Source organism: Cricetulus griseus, chromosome 10 (assembly GCF_003668045.3).
Source record: "Cricetulus griseus strain 17A/GY chromosome 10, alternate assembly CriGri-PICRH-1.0, whole genome shotgun sequence".
NCBI lineage: Eukaryota > Metazoa > Chordata > Mammalia > Rodentia > Cricetidae > Cricetulus > Cricetulus griseus.
Genome location: NC_048603.1, coordinates 29,389,551 through 29,406,375, shown reverse-complemented (window position 1 = coordinate 29,406,375; position 16,825 = coordinate 29,389,551). Strand labels below are relative to the sequence as shown.

The 16,825-nt window shown below is 46.3% G+C and overlaps 1 long non-coding RNA gene across 2 annotated transcripts; it reads left to right on the top strand.

The window, feature by feature from the left end:
- The first annotated feature begins 613 nt into the window (after positions 1-613).
- Positions 614-4,772, top strand: LOC118238109. Of its 2 annotated transcripts, none has more exons than XR_004771302.1 (5): positions 614-1,767; positions 2,193-2,327; positions 2,664-2,780; positions 3,390-3,576; positions 4,440-4,772. It is a non-coding gene; the product is annotated as an uncharacterized LOC118238109 (long non-coding RNA). The 2 variants fall into 2 exon arrangements; XR_004771301.1 differs by having other exon boundaries at positions 3,390-3,580.
- Positions 4,773-16,825: the final 12,053 nt, after the last annotated feature.

Genomic DNA, 16,825 nt, shown 5'->3' with positions numbered 1-16,825 from the left:
CTGAGATGTCAAATCTCAGTTACAAATATAAGTCGGGCTGCAACTCATGTAGACAAAGTGTCTGATGGCTTACTTAATACCAAACATGTTAACACAGTTTTGCTGGGTTGCTGTTTTTGCCCTCACCTTACCGATGAAGACACTGAGCCTTAGGTGTGATAGTGACTTACAGTTTTATTTTATTTTTTAAAGATTTTATTTATTTATTATGTATACAACATTCTGCTTCCATGTATATCTGCATACCAGAAGAGGGCACCAGATCTCATAACGGATGGTTGTGAGCCACCATGTGGTTGCTGGGAATTGAACTCAGGACCTCTGGAAGAGCAGCCGGTGCTCTTAACCTCTGAGCCATCTCTCCAGCCCTACAGTTTTCTTAAAAAATCAGAACAGTGAGACATGCATAGATCTAATGAATAGATCTACCCCAGGAAGGGAAATAGACAGGATCTCCTCAGTAAATTGAGAGCATGGAGGGCGGGGGAGAGCGGAAGGGGAGAGGGGAGGAGGGAAGGGGAGAGGCAATGGTTAGTGCAATTTAAAAAAAATGGCAAAAAAAGAATGAAAAAAAAAAAGTCACTGGGTGGTAGTGGCGCACGCCTTTAATCCCAGCACTCTGGAGGCAGAGGCAGGCGGATCTCTGTGAGTTCGAGACCAGCCTGGTCTCCAGAGCAAGTGCTAGGACAGGTCTCCATTGCAGTGCTAGGACAGAGAAATCCTGTCTTGAAAAACAGCAACAACAACAACAAAAAAACAATAAAACAACAACAACAACAACAACCACAAAACCCCAACATAGGAACAGCATCTAGAGACAAACTTTGCCCCAAGAAGGTCCACAGAAAAGGCACACAGTGATTTCACAGCAGCCCTGCGAGACAGGTGTCAGTAATTGAACCCAGGACTCATGAATGCCAGGCGAACAATTTACACCCCCAGCCTGGCTTGTTATTCTTGACAAGTTCTTGTCACCACCACCTGTTGTGACTGGTTGACCTTCACGAGCCTTCTGTGAGTCAGGTTAAGTGTGTTTCCCTGTGTGAGTCAGTCCCATGTTGACGGACTCTCAGAAGTCATATAACCTGTTTGTGGCTCTGAGTTTATATTTGCCCGTAACTATGTGTTACAGAAACAATTGTACAGCTCTTTAACAACACCATCGGAAGGTTGATGGTTAACAGTTAGAATTTTTCACTGAGAAATAAATCACAATCATCTCCGATTTCCCTGTATGGACCTGTAGTTCTTGAGTGTGTAGGGAATCTTGCTTCCTGTGTATACCAGAAGCCTACATGGATGTGATCTTTGGAGTTACATCTCCAAGTTGAGCCCAGCAGTTACAAACTGCAAAACCATTTCACTGCCTCCCCCAGTAAACATAAGAACAGAACAAGCCTGGGGTTTCTTTTAAACGACAGCACATTCACTTAAGAAAGAAGATAATTCACCCAAGAGCACAGAACATCGTCTTCCTGTCTTCCCCGACTACAGCCTGAAAAGTCAGGTCCCTTAAGGGACGTGTTATTTTTAACCAGCCTTTGCCGCTCAGAGTAAGTGAAGAAAGGATTTAGTCTTTTAAACATCTGATTTTCTGAAAGTGCCAGACTCTAAAAGCCCTTTGCTTTTTGTCTTCTGGCTGTATGTTTACTGGGGAGCTGGCACTGGGGCCTAGTTTGTATCCTGTACCCTCTCTTCCTCATCAGCTTCTGGCAGCCCGAGCAGAGGGAGTAGGTATCTTCAATTCTTGCTTCAACCATTTTACAGGTAGGAAAATATATCATGGAAATATTCATTCCCCCGTCAAGCTGTGCTATGTTCCCGGCTATGTTCTAAAGCTCCTTAGGGAATACAAACACACAGGAGGAGTTTTGAGGCTGCAGAGAAAGAGCAGTGTGTGAGCATGTCTGACGTGTAGTGAGAGCGATAGGTATGGGTGTTACTGGACACCCAGGGGGGACTCGTCATGGTTTGAGTCATTAATGTCCCCACCTTGTATGGTTTGTATGGTTTGAAGACAGTGGGGCTTTGGGAGCTAGGAAATGGCTGGTAGAAACAGCACGTTAGGAGTGGGCCTTTAAGGATTATAGCCACCCCTGATTTCTGACCTGTCCTCTGCTTCTTGGCCTGCTGACATGTGAGGAGATGCTGCCACGTGTTCTCACAGCCATGACCCCCTTCCCTCTCCCCAGGCCACCATGATGGACTGCAATCCTTCCAAAACCATGATCTGTCACAGTGTCATGAGAGTAACTAATACAGGGACGAATCAACTACCCCAGCCTTGAGCCGTCAGAGGGACCTTGCCAGCTTTGCTCCTGAGTTAGGTGTGTATGCAACACAGGGTTGGACCTGCCCAGCAGCTGGAGGTGAGGTTGGGAAGGGGGGTGGGTTCTAGGCAGAGGCATTGAGGACAGCAAAGGCTGGGCCTGGCGAGGGAGAGAAAGTGAAGCAGGGAATGACCACAGTGGGCCTCGGGGACACAGTTAATGGGATGGCAGAGCAAGCTCTGTGGACCTTGGCAGAAAGACAGGGCTTTATGTGAAGCCATGGGATGGGAGTAGGTAGGAGTCAACAGCGGGTAGGTTCCTGGAAAATCGTTGGTGTCTGTGGATGACAAAAGGTGATGTTGGTGTCACTTTTCACTTTATTTTTTGGGACAGGCTCTCACTGAACCGGAGTTCACTGGTAGAATGAGTGGTCTGAGCGTGCTGAGATCCGCCTGTCTTTGCTGCTCCAGCACTGGACTATAGATGCGTACGGTCATGCATGGCACTTAGGTGGGTGTTGGGATCTGAACTTGCGCCTTCCTGGCTTCATAACTTACCAATAGAGATACCTATTCACCATTATTATATTATTATTACTGCTACAACTATTATTTTTCGTGTCTGATTATGGCTCGTTTTCTTCTCCTGGCTGAGGGGGTGTCTCATTGCATGCAGGCTTGGTGAGGGGTCCTCCTCACTTGCAAATCCTCTAAAGGGACTGTATCTTCCTGCTCCCTGCTGTAGTTCACCCCCAGGTAGGCAGGTGGCTAGGGTTTAACTAAATATGCATTGTCCTGAGGAGGGAGGGGTGAAGGCTGGTAGTTCCTTGTGGGGGTATTCCTAGAGCATCACTGGGAGGTACTAGGCATAAATGGTTCTTGCTGTGATGTCTGCTATAGTCCTTCCTTCCCAGCCTCGGAAGAACCTTCAGTTCCTATCTGTTTTCTAAACCTGCTGCTGATTCTATGGATTCTGATAGTCTGCTATTCAAATCTTGGCATATGAGAGAGCCAGGGGCTAGGGTGAATGGCACAGTACACTAGCCATGCAAAATTGAAGACCTGAGTTTGATCCTCAGACCCCAAAGCAGGATGCAGTAGGTCACACCTCTAATCCCAGGACTCCTATGGGAGGAGACTGGAGATGCACCCAGAAGCTCATGGGCTAGCTGGCCTGGAGTACACAGCTCAACAGCGGAAACAAGATCGGCCCGTCTCAACAAGGTGGAAGCTGAGGTACAAGTCCTGAAAGTTGTTCTCTGACCTCCACATACACACTGCGGCATGGGAATGCCCTCCCCCAATGAGTAAGTAAGTATATAAACCAATTAGTAAATCCATAAGTGAATAAATAAATCAAAGAGAGCAAGGATTGACTTGAAAAAGACAGAAAAAGGCAGAGAGATCGAGCCCTAGGGAGAGATTCCTTCTACATGAGTGAGAATTGAGATCGATGGTGTTGCTGCTAGAGGGGGCTTTGATCATCTTGGTTTTCCTCACAATATCACCTCTAAAGAACCAAGGAAACTCAGTTTGTCATGCAACTCACCATCTAAGAACTTTCTAGATCATGAACTTCCAAAGAGCAGCTGGGAAATAACCTAAATGTTGGATTGCTGTTCTACAGAATAGAGTTAAATTTGGTGTTTCTTCTATAGTCAGAGTGCAGATTTGGAGATAGGTGTAGTAACTCCTAACTGTCAGAACATTCTATCCAAAGATGCTGCTTTGAGCATCTTGGGTTCCCATCATCACTACTTTGGGCCCTAGTTTCTATAAGGAAACACAGGCATAATTCTACTAAGCGGGAAGCCCAAGTTGTCCCCCGGTTTAAGTTCCTCATCTCACTGTAGGATGATATCACTGTATTGACTGTAGTGACTGAACTTTGTCATCAAGGACAATTAGGTTCCTGCTACTCAACAATGACAAAAACTCCTTATCACACCTATACCCAGTTACAATGCTCTGTGGAAAACCATGATAACTGAGTAAATAAATACTTGGTCATTGGGCATAGACCAAGGCTTATTCTAGCAGGTCAGAATTCCAACCTTCTGTGCTAAGGATGAGGAGTAGGTAGAGTGGACGGCAAAAAAAGAGGCTGTAGTTGGCCTTGGCCCCATGACCAGCTCTTGAGGAGTCTTGCCTTGTCTGATTTACTTTACAGATGTTCCTGCGAAGTCATGTTCTGATGAGCCATCATACATTGAAAATTTCATTAAGTCAATCTTCATGTAAAATACCCAGTTTTCCTAATGTCATAGCTCAGTGTACCCCCACCTAGTCAAGCTTAACGCAATGGCACTAACCTATAGTTGGGTCTGCCATCCAAAAGAAATCCTATTGCATGATAAAGTTCTAAGTATTCTTCATAGTATTTCTTGAGTACGGTGCCCCTTGTGTTGGAGAGCTGACTGGGAACTGCTGCCTCTCCTGCCTGGTGAGGGAAGATTGTTCTTCATATAGCTAGCTTGGGAAATTAAAGACAGCATTGCTTTTTTGCATTATTGTAAAATTATGTTAAATTTGGCGTCTGGTTTTAGCTGAATAGAGCAGTCTCTGTTCCCTAGAGGATGTGTATATCGAAAGGACAAGTGTCCTTATGAGAGCCAGGCAGTGGTGGCTCATGCCTTTAATCCCAGCACTCGGGAGGCAGAGTCAGACAGATCTCTGTGAGTTCGAGGCCAGCCTGTCTACAGAGCGAGTTCCAGGACTGCCAAGGCTACACAGAGAAACCCTGTGTTGAAAAACAAAACAAAACAAGAGTCCTTATGACAACTTAAAATGAATTTGCTCTATACGTGCAGATCTCTAAGAGGAATTCACACTAAGAGTAATATAAAATAAGAAAGGAGCTGTTTCAAAGGTCTAATTTGAGATCAGAAACTTATATGTACTTTACTCTGAGGTCAGATATATATAAAAAAAAGTCTACACCATAAATGAGCAGATTGTTTTCTGCCAGTGTGGGAGAGAGAAACTGCTTTCTCCACTATTCTCAGTTGACTGGCATTGTATTGTGACTGGCACTGTATCATGACCCTTGGGGATCTGCAGAAACTAAGCACTGGTCCACTTCTCTAAGCTTTTATTGAGGCCACACAAAGTCCCCGCCACCGAGTGGCAGATGTGTGAGATATGGCCCTTACCAAGCATACCCAGGGCACTGTGTGAACAAGCCTCTGTGTGAATTCAAGCTGTCTCTAATTTTCCAGTGTGACAGTGTGCAAGCTCAACCAACTCTCTGATTTTGAGGATTCTTGTGTGTGGGAGTAACATTAACTGGCATTTACTTGTCTCACAAATACTTGCTGCTGGCTTGCTATGTGGTAGTGCTGGGGGCACCAGGGCCATAGGACTGAGGGGAAAACAAAGCGAGGCTAGCTAAATCTCAAATGAAAACAAAATCCTAAACAACAAGAGCAACGTGAAAACAGAAACAAAACCGCTCCCCCCCCAAAACCTACTTAGGGCATCGCACCTGTCGTTAGACAATTTTGGACCTAGAGATCTGTTTCACAGAGCTGTAGTGAGAGCGAACTGTGATGCTGACAAAGCAGAAGGCACATGAAAGATGCTTCAGAAATGCTAGACACCATGATTATGTCTTGCAGAGCTAGACCTGTAGCAGTAAAATATAATGTGAAAACCGCAGAGGAAGGCAGAGAAGGTGGGATTTATTGTGGTACTGGGAAATTTTATTAATCCAGGTTCTCTAGAGGAATAGAACTTATAGAATGAATCTATCCATCATCTATCTGTCTATCTATCTATCTATCTATCTATCTATCTATCTATCTATCTATCTATCTATCTATGGGATTTATTAGAATGGCTTAAAGGCTGTGGTGCAGCTAATCCCACAATGGCTGTCTACCAACAGAAGTCCCAGTCATCTAGTAAATGTTCAGTCCACAGGCTGGATGTCTCAGCCAGTCTTCAGTATACACCAGAATCCCACAGAAGTAGGCTCTAATGCCAGTGAAGGAATGGACTTGCTAGCGAGGGCAAGCAGAGAAAGAGAGAGCAAGCTTCCTTCTTTCCATCCTTTATATAAGATGCCAGGAGATGGTACGGCCCAGATTAAAGGGGGATCTTCTCACCTCAAAAGATCCAGATTAGAAGTAGATCTTCCCTTCAAATGGTTTAATTAAAAGCAAAACAAACAAAACCCTCACAGGTGTACCTAGCCATTTGGGTTTTAGTTAATTCCAGATGCAGTAAAGTTGACAACCAAGAACAGCCATCCCAGAAATCATGAGTCCCAGAGTCTCAATGCAAAGAAGAGCCTGATCCTATGGTGTCTTGGAAAAGACACTGAAACCAGTTTGCCTGAGGCAGAGGCTGTACCGATGCACACACTGGGCTGAACTAGAAGGCAAATTAGGGCCAATGCAAAGACTTTAGCGTCATGTTCCATCTTTGCCCTGGATAGGGGTTGGGGAGGGCAGACCGCCATTGGGGATCAAGGCAAGGACTGGGGAGAACGCCACTGGGGGCAAGGCGAACCCCTTTCATGACACTTGTCTTCGGAACATCAGAGACCTGTTGCAAGCAGGGTGTACTCATCCCTGTGGGTGGGACACTTCATCTCAAGCTTAAACTGTGTCAAAGGTTGAGTTGTATCAGGAGCCCCGAGGGCAGGAAGCCTGTCTGCTTCTGGGGTTGCTGCATATCAGGAGATCACATCCTGGTTTACTTTTCTTATTTAATTCAATCAAAAAGAAGAACCAGTGAGAGACTGACAGTTGATGAGGCCATGTTTACTGAGCACACACAGTATGCAGTACTCTTTGGCAGCCATGGTGTGGGGGAGACACATCCACTGAGGGGTGAAGTGAGGTTGCCCTGTGGTAAGGGACACGCCTCTGCCTTGAAGCACAGTCATCCCCTTCCCTTGGAGGCTCTTAGAAGCTGAGGCCTGTTTGTTTGTAGTCTGATGTTCCCTAGGTGGGATATTCATCAGGATGCCTGAAGCAGATCCCATCAGCGTTTGGGCAGGTGAGAACAGCAGAATAGCAGGATGCTGATAAACGATGGACCGGGTAAAACACTAAGCAACAGTGGAGAGAGGGACCAAATGGGACTTCCCCTGTAATCAGATTGAGAGCGACCACAATTGTCAACCCTTCATCCAGTAACAGATGGAAGCAGATGCAGAGATCCACAGCTAACCACTAGGCCAGGCTCCCTGAGTCCCATCAAATGGTGCCAGTGTGTGGGCTGTGATGTAAAACTGTCATGCTAGCACGATGGAAGCACCTGGCAGAAACAGCCTGAGGGAGGAAAAAATATTTATGTTGGCTCACAGTTTCAGAGGGATTTCAGCCCATCACAGAGCCAGGGAGGCATGGCTTGGTCAGCAGTGGTGGGACTGTGTGGCAATGGCTGTTCACGTTTTCATAGACCAGGAAGCAGAGTGAGAAGGTTGGAAACCAGGGGCCAGGCTGTAAACGACACAGGCCTGCACCCACTGACCTGATTCTGCTAGCCCAGCTCCACCTCTGCAAGGACCCAGAGCTTCTGAAAATAGTGCCACAACCCGGGGACTGAGTACTCAAAACCGGAACCTGTGAGGCGTCCCAGGTGAGAATCAGAAGTCTATGGTTTGAAGGTGCTGAGCACAGCCTGGCCACTTACTGTCTTGCATAGGGACAGATTCATGGCAAGTGACCCAAAGCCAGCCAATGCCAGGCAATTGTGAGCACCCTGCTGGTAACACTAGGAATGCCCATTTGCAGGAGTTGCAGGGAGGGTGGGTCACCAGCCTATAGCTTGGATGGCAGGGTTGCCCAGGACAGCGTAGCTAGCCTAGGGAACAGCACCATTGGGGAGGTAAACCAGTGTTGTCAGCTCAACCGGAATCCCTCAGTCCTGGGCTCAGCAGGACAGCTGGTCGCCTAGACTAGAAAGCGAGAGTGTGTCCTGAAAACATTATTAGAGTTCCCAGATCCAGCCCCGTCTGTGAACTTTCACTGGTTTCAAATGGGTCCTCAGGAACGAGCTGCTCTGGGAACAGAAACATCTGTGTGCCCTCCTAGCCAGTTCTTGGTGGCGGTTTTTTGATCTTTGAGACGAGTAGCTGAATATTTTTAACATTCTCTTCCAGTCTCATAAAAGCTATGTATCTGTATCAGACTAGCCTCGCAACCTCCCTTTCCTCCCATTGGCCATTAACAAAACAAACACTCCGAAAACAAAGAAGAAAAGAGAAACTCTTCTGGGCAGAGTGTTCCTCCGAGATGCGAGCAATGAGTTCGAGCCGATCTTATCGGCTTGTAGCTTAGCTTTTCCTAGATGAAAGCAAGGGCCATTAAAATATCTGCTTGGAATTTTTTATATGAGACCAGGGCTGGAACATGAGGGATGAAATGGTATTTGTTGTACTCAACAGCCGGGAGCCTTCAAGAGCCAGGCAGTTGCTCCGGGGGCAGGAAGTACTCGCAGGGTTGTGCCTCCACAGGGCAAAACCTGGGGCGGGATGTCTTCTGACTCCCAGGTCTCCAGAACAAAGAGGAAGCCACCCGGGAGCGCTGGGTCCCAGAGTAACAGCCGCAATAGCCCTTGACATGCTCTGTCCATGGCATCTTTCTCAGTCCTTTGTATTTCTACTTATTCCTTGTATTGTGAATCACCATGTGGGTGCTGGGAATTGAACTCAGGACCTCGGGAAGAGCAGTCTGTGCTATCAACCTCTGAGCCACCTCTCCTTACATTGTATCTTAAATATCTTTCTAAGAATGGTCTCTGTGTGTAGTGTGCATGTGTGTTTGCGTGTGTCTGTACCTGTGTGTATACATGTGTTTGCATGGGCCTCAGGCCTCAGGTTGGTGTTGGGAAACTTTCTCCGTTGCTTTCCACCTTACTTGTTGAGGTGGTGTCTCTCAATCCAGCCTGCACGGCTAGTCTCACTAGCCAGCTTGCTCTGGGTGCCCCTGTCTCTGCCTTCCAAGGTTGGAATTGAAGGCGGGCTACCATGCCCACTTGACAGTCCCCTGGCATTCATCTGAACTCCAGTCCTCTCAAGCAAGTGTTTTTACTTCTGAGCCCCCTCTGTAGCCCTGCATCTTAAGCGTGTTTAGGGATGTCTTTCTGACCTCCGACCTCCGACCTCTGAAAGAGACTATGGCAGACTGAGGTGACTGCCCCTCCTCATCTCCCTTTCTTGGCCGCAAGTCCTGCTGCACTTTGAGGGATGTGTTCTCTTCCCATGTTGCTCCGGTGGGGCTCTTCACCACGGCACTCACCTCCCTCCTCACAGGGGTTGCCAGGTAACCAGGCAAGCCGGTCTTTCCCAGTGTAGGGATGACTCCAAGGGCAGGCATGCGACCTAAACAGGGTCAGTCGGTTTTCCTTGGGATTGGTCTAGCGAGGCAAAGACAGTGGGAAGGTTTGTGGATGAGATTGCTGGGCATCTAGTTACCAGAGGGAAACTGTCAGCCTCAGGAGGGAAAGACGGCCTTCCGTAAGGGGAAGCAGTGATGAGGTGTGGAATAAGACCGGGTCCTCCTGATCCAGACCCCTGAACCTGGATGTCAATGAGGAGGCCTCTGCACTCTATGGACCCCTGGTAGTGGATCAGTATTTTTCCCTGGTGTAAGAAGGGACTTTGAGAGCCCATCCCACGTGAAGGGATGCACTCTTGGCCTGGACACATGGGGAAGGGCCCAGGCCCAGCCCAGGATGATGTGGTGGACTTTGGGGAGCCCCCGCCGAGGGCCCTACCCTGCCTGGGGAGTGGAGGGGGGGATGAGGTGTGGAGCAGTTGGGGGGTTTGGGGGAGGGTTGGGGGAAGGGAGAGGGAGAAGGGATTGACATGTGAAGCAGGCTTCTTTCTAATTTGAACTAATAAAAAAAGAAAAAAGAAATAAAAAAAGCAAAAAAAAAGGACAATGGGTCCTGTTTTCAAATATACGCACATATGATAAAATACTTCCTTTTGGAGTATATGGTTTTTGTTTTGTTTTTAGTATACTCGTAAGTTTGAGGAACAGTGCTTGTATTATTTTTGGAGGGGGCATTTTCACCACACTGAAACTTTATCTGTCGCTCCCATCTCTGTGATTTCATAGGAAATAATCTGATAGCCTCTCTATCCCTCTGGATCTGACTATTCTGAGCGTTTGCCATCAATGGAACCCTGTGCTTTGTGGGGAATATGTGCCTGCCTTTCCCTGCCTTAGTGCAATGCTTTTAAGGTTTGTCCATATTGTCACATACTGTCATCTCATTCCTTTTTATAACTAAATATTTCCTTATAAGGACATGTCGTACTTCAGTCGCTGAATATTTGCCTTTTTGTGTCTGTTATGAATAACTCTGATACTTTTCATAGAAAAACTACCACCATACATTATTCCTAGACTGATTTGTTTGTTGAACTTTACTGTCTCACTGTTAATCTCTGAGTGCAGAAGAGACTAGGCAGTGTCTGGCACTCAGCAGATTTTCAATAATTATATACTTTCCGAGTAAATGAATGAAAGACAGTGTGATATCACAGTACAGACAAATACAGTTGGAGTAAATTAACTTGTTCCAGTCACGTGTCGGATCCATCAGTCACACTCTGAAACACGAACAATGGAAATCAACTCTGGATGTCTGGAAACGTCAGGAAGATGCAGGCTTAGACAAATGAGCTGCAGCTAGGGAAGTGTGATGGCCATCTTTGGTTGTCAGCTTGAGACACCTGGGAAGAAGTGTCTGTTGAAGAACTGAGTTCATAACATTGGTCTGTGAGCATGTCTTTGGAGCCATTTTTCAGACTCTTAATTGATAGAGGAGGTCCCGGCTGACTGTGGGCAGTGCTACCCCCTGGAAGGTTGCTCTGGGTTGTATAAGGAGGCTGGCTGAGCAGGAACTGGGGACAAGTAAGTGAGCAGTGTTCCTTGACGCTCTCTGCCTCAGTTCCCACCTCCAAGTTCCTGCCCTGACTTTCTGCTTTGGCTTTCCTACATGATGAAGTGTAAGCTTTCCCTTCTGAGTTGGTTTTGGTCATGGTGTTCATCGCAGCAACAGAAAATCACCTCGTACAGAAGGGAGGATGGCAGATTAGACAAGGCCAAAATCATGATGAAAAGCATCCTCCTGATAAAATTGCTGACATCCCCCGAATAGCAGATACTGTGGCTATCACTGTCTTTAGTGGTAAGCTGTTCTTACTGCTTCTGCTATCTTTGTCCCCAGAAGGACGCCTGCCTTTCGCATGGGCTCTGAGCCTTTGAGTCTTTAGTTTCTGATTAAAGCTGTAGGCCTACATGATTGGCTGTGACTTAGCTGCAAGGGAAGCAGGAAGAGTGGGCATCTATTTGCCCTTGTTTTCTGTATTCGAAAGGGGTGCACTGAACCCAGATTCACAGTGGGGATTCTCTGGAGCAGTGAGATTGGGTGGGAAAAAATTAGCCATAGTGGTAGAGAGAACATGACAATTGTTTGATAATGTCTGACCAGATGTCCAGTCTTCTGAACATTCTGACCAAAGGAAAATGTTATTTCTATCAATTCCCACTCTCCTGAAGTCAGGTGTCAAAGCTATGGTATGTCTTCAGGCACTCAAGAGGTGTATTAATTTCTTATCTTAAAAAAGTCTGGCGAGGTAGTGGTGGCGCACGCCTTTAATCCCAGCACTGGGGAGGCAGAGGCAGGTGGATCTCTCTGAGTTCAAGGCCACCCTGGTCTACAGAATGAGTCCCCGGACAGTCAGAGCTACATAGAGAAACCCTGCCTAGAAAAACAAATCAAACAAAAAAGTTTGCCAGAATGGATACCCTTTTAAATGTAAGAATTGATTGACTTAAAAAACCAAAGCCAAACAAAAGCAAAAATCTCTACCGAGAACACTGAGACTCTAGCCACTGAGATTTGCAGTGGGGTAAGAGTGGAGAGGAGGGTCCGAGAGTGTACCCCTGCTACCTCAGATGTCAAGAGTTGTGACCTTACGGCTTGTGAAGGCTAGTGTCAGTTCTCAACCTGACAAAGTCTAGAGTCATCTGGGAGCTGGGCCTCTGAACTGGCCTGCAGTGGACTGTCTTTATCACATTAACTAATCAGGGGAGGCATTTCATGCTCAGGGAATCTGGCCTGTGTATGTGGGGATTACATGTGTTCCTTGTTTTCTGACCATGGATGGCACTTGAATGTCTGCTTCAAGCCCCTGCTGCCTGGACTTGCCTGTCTTGATGGACTGTAAGCTGGAGCTGTGAGCTACAATGAACTGTTTTTCCCTTAAGTCACTTTTGTCAGAGTATTTTGTTACAGGAAAGGAAACGAAGACGCAGCCTTTCCATGTCCCACCTTCTGTCTCTAAGGGGAGCACGCTGAGAAGCCCACGACTTTGCTCTGTTCAGTGCCCCGGGCTCCCTAGGAGTGAACTCTTCTATCCCGTCCTCATCTTGGCGTCAAGGGAATCCTACTCTTGCCATGTACCAGGTGCCCATGGCAAAGGAGATATGCCACAGGAAAGATATCAACCTGAATTAAGCATTCTTTAATTACATCAGCGTAAAAATGCACCCACTCTCTTGGGCCCTTGAGCACATGCATAATTAGGCAGCGTGATTATCTAAACCATTAACAAGATGCCAGGCTACCTGAATTTAAGCCAAGATGGCACCATGTGTGCTAGAAAGGAATTTCAGAGAGCAAGACTGTCTCTCATTGTTATCCTGGGTGTTGAGTTGGATGTGCTTGGAGAGAATTCACTTCTAACCTCCCACGTTACAGAGGAAGAGACTGGAACCGTGTGCGTGCGTGCGTGCGTGCGTGCGTGCGTGCGTGCGTGCGTGCGTGTGTGTGTGTGTGTGTGTGTGTGTGTGTGTGTTCATACATGTTTTGCAAGTGTGTAGGCACATGTGTGTGGGTGTATGTGCATGTGGAGGCCCAAGGTTGATGTCAGGAATCATTCTCAATCACTCTTCCATCTTATTCATGGAGTCAGGGCCTCTCAATCGAACCCAGAGTTCAACAATGGCTGGACTCACTAGCCAGCTTGTTCTGCGTGTGTTGTATTTGTTTTCTGAGGCTGGAATTACAGGGATGCTAACACACACATACACTCACACACACTCTCACACACTCACACGTGCACACACTCTCACACACATGCACACACACACACACACTCTTACACACACACACACACACACACACACACACACACACACACACACACACACTCAGTCCTCACACTCGCCTGGCAAGTAAGTGCTTTAACAACTGAGCCATCTTCCAAGCTCTCTTGCTTGGAGTCCTACAGCACAACAGCTGTAGGCTCAAGGCAAAACTTTGGTTGTCCTTTTCTAAAGAGATGTTAAAAATTAGAAAACATTCCTCACCATGACATCAAATGGGAAGATGTATATGGCAGCGTTATTAAAATATTAGGCATATTTCACAGAAATTGAGCAGATACTTTACCTTTCTTTTTCCCAATTTCTCCAACTGTGCAATCGGCATAAATAATATTCATTCTTTTCATCAGGTTGAGTGAGGACTAAGCTAAAATTTGTCAGTAGCCTGGGCTAGAACTCCACGTACTGTGTACACCATGCATTTTAACTTTTATGTTGAACCTCATACCCAAAGGAACCTTCAAGGAGGTCCTTCTATTTGACTGATAAAAGCTAATTAGTGATTAACTTACTCCCCTTCAATTTGCCTTATTGGGAACTCTTCCAAAAGTGAGACCTTACTGTCGTATTTTTAAAAAAATATTTATTGTAATTGTATGTGTATGAGTGTGCACTGTGTGTCTGCCTGATGCCTGTAGGCCAGATGGCATCAGATTTCCTGGAACTGGAGTTAAGATGGCTGTCAACTACCACTCGGGTGTTAGGAACTGAACCTATCTCCTCTGGAAACAAACAAACAAACAAACAAACAAACAACAACACAGTGCTCTTAACAGCTGAGCCAGCTCTCCAGCCCCCACTGGCTTGGCCTATTTTAAATTATTTTTATTTATTCTTTGAGAATTTCATATAGTATATTTTGGTCATATTCTTTTCCTTCTCCCAACTCTCCCCAGATCACCCCCCCCACCCCCCAAAAAAACCCTTCATGTTCTTTCTCTGGGAATAGTGGTTTTGGTCATTGTGGGAAATGGGATCAAGGCTATGTCATCTGTGTGACCAGGTGGCCTGAGATACCGTCATTCGGTGTGTAGTTGTTTGAGGGCCTAGCTCTGGTGGTTGCTGGTGAAGCACCCCCAGGCACACCTCTTCCTGTCTGTGGCCATGGATTTACTCAGCTGTGAACAGAGGTTGGTTGAGTGGATAGCTTGGGTCTGATCTAGATGTCTCTGGAAGTTGAAGCCGGCAGACAACTTCTTATCGAGCTCGTAGGTGCTAATAGGGTGCCTTCGCTTGGAGCTTTTGACTTTCTGATGGTGAGAGATGGTACCCTCCTATTCTGCTCTTTACTTTCTGTGTACTTACTGTATTGAACGAGTGACCTGAGATCTCAGTACTCTGTGGCAAAGCTGGCTTCCGAACTCACTTAAGGAAGATCAGGCAAAGGTAGGTAAGTTAGTGTATGAGACGTGCTTTGCATTGGAATGTTTTCCACCTTAAGATATTCTTATCAGAATGTAACCCCATTGTAAGTTGGGGAGCAAAAGCTAAGTCTGAAGAATCCTGAGTTCAAGGGCAGATTTATGTGATCTTGGGTGAGTTGTTTGATTAATCTGAGCTTTAGCTTTTTTTTTTTTTCACGTGTAGAGTTGGTTGGTGTGAAGATTCAGTCATGTATTGAGCATCATCTACTTAGTTAGCACTGTTTGTCACCTCTTGAGGTCCTGGTAGGGACTGGATATTGTAAAAACCACCAGAAAGTCCTTGCATCTAAAGTGACCCAACCTGTATCACCTGTCACTGGATGTTTCTCTCCCGCCCAATTCCAAATTAATCACACAGAGGCTTAATATTATTTGTAAATGCTTGGCTGATAGCTCAGGCTTGTTTCTAACCAACTCTTACACTTAAATCAACCCATATTTCTTAACTATGCTCTGCCAGGTGGCTTTTGGCTTGTTACCTCATTTTCTACACATCCTGCTTCCTCAGTGGCTTGCTGGCATCTCCTGACTCCGCCCATTTTCATCCCAGCATTCTCTCTGTGTCTGGCTCTCCTGCCTATTCTTCTTGTCTGGCTACCGGCCTGTCAGCTTTTTATTAACCGATGAGAATAATATATATATTCAGAGCATACAGAAGGATTACTCCACCTTCTTCCTTCTACGTTGTCTTTCTTTTGAAGCCAAGTACAAAGATTTGAGTAACTGTAAATTCTGTTGGATGGAATGTTGGTAAATCAAGAATTATCTTTCCTCCTACTTTGTCATCCATTTAATTCCAAGGACAGGATTTGAAAGGAGCCTTCAGGACATCAGGTGACACTTGTCTCTTGCATTTGTGCTCTGAGAGAAGGAATCAGTGTGGTTTCCCAGGAGCTAGTTGCCATTCTCTGGCCATAATGCAAGCCGAGTCCTGGGTGGTCCAGGAAAGACAATGCCCACTGAATGCAGAAGCAGCATCGTCAGAAAAAGAAAAATATGCCCAGCACCCGGTTGCATCAAGGGATGTGTTTTTATTGGAGATAAATTAAAAAGAAGTAACCACACCATCCACACAAAGTAAGTAGCAATACAATCTTCTGTGAACATACGCTTCTTGGTAACCTGGCAAAGAAGGGTTCAAAGTCACTGTGGAGTGCCATTAGATGTGCCACAAAAGACACCAAGAGTGTGGAGAACTTGGCCATGGGTTATTGTAACAATAAGTCTTTCCACCAAGCCACCTGAGCCCTGCTGCCACGTGGGTGCTTTCTGCCAGACCACCCAAGTTCTGCCTGCCGCCACGTTATGGTCCCAAATAACACACAGAGACTTATATTAAGTACAAATGCTGCTTGGCCAATGACTAGGATTCTCATCTGTTAGCTCAGTCTTAATTATCATAAATCTATATATTTTATAAGACTTATCTTATTGGACGCCTTCCGATGGTGCCCTCTCCTGCCAGCGGATCACATGGTGACTCCGGAGCAGAGACCAGGAGGAAGAGAAAAGGGACGACTTCCTTCTTGCCCTTGCTTATATATGAGTCTCCCTGCTATGTGACTTCCTGCCTGGATCTTTTACTACATTTCCCAGAATCCTCCTTGACTCCTAGTCCCATCTATCTTGCTTCCTTATTGGCCAAACAGTACTTTACCCAGCAGTAAGATAAACATATACAGAAGTACATTCCCCATGAGATTATGACGAAGTGTTTACAAGGCTGACTAAGTGCTTTTCCAGGTCTGTTTCTCAAGGCTTGGCTGCATGAAGGCAGCCTAGATAATGTCCTATTTGTTCTCCTAGAGAGGAGTGAGAGAAAGGGGGGTGACAGGAGACGGAGAGCTGTTTATCTGGTGCCTGCAGAGTAGGTGAACCAATGAACTTGAGGGAGAGTGCCAGTCCCTTCCTGGAGGATTTTAGCTCAGGGTCATGATGTTTGTGGGCAGTGGTCTTTCTGAAAAGGGGGCCTTGGAGGGGTTCAATTCCAGGCTGGA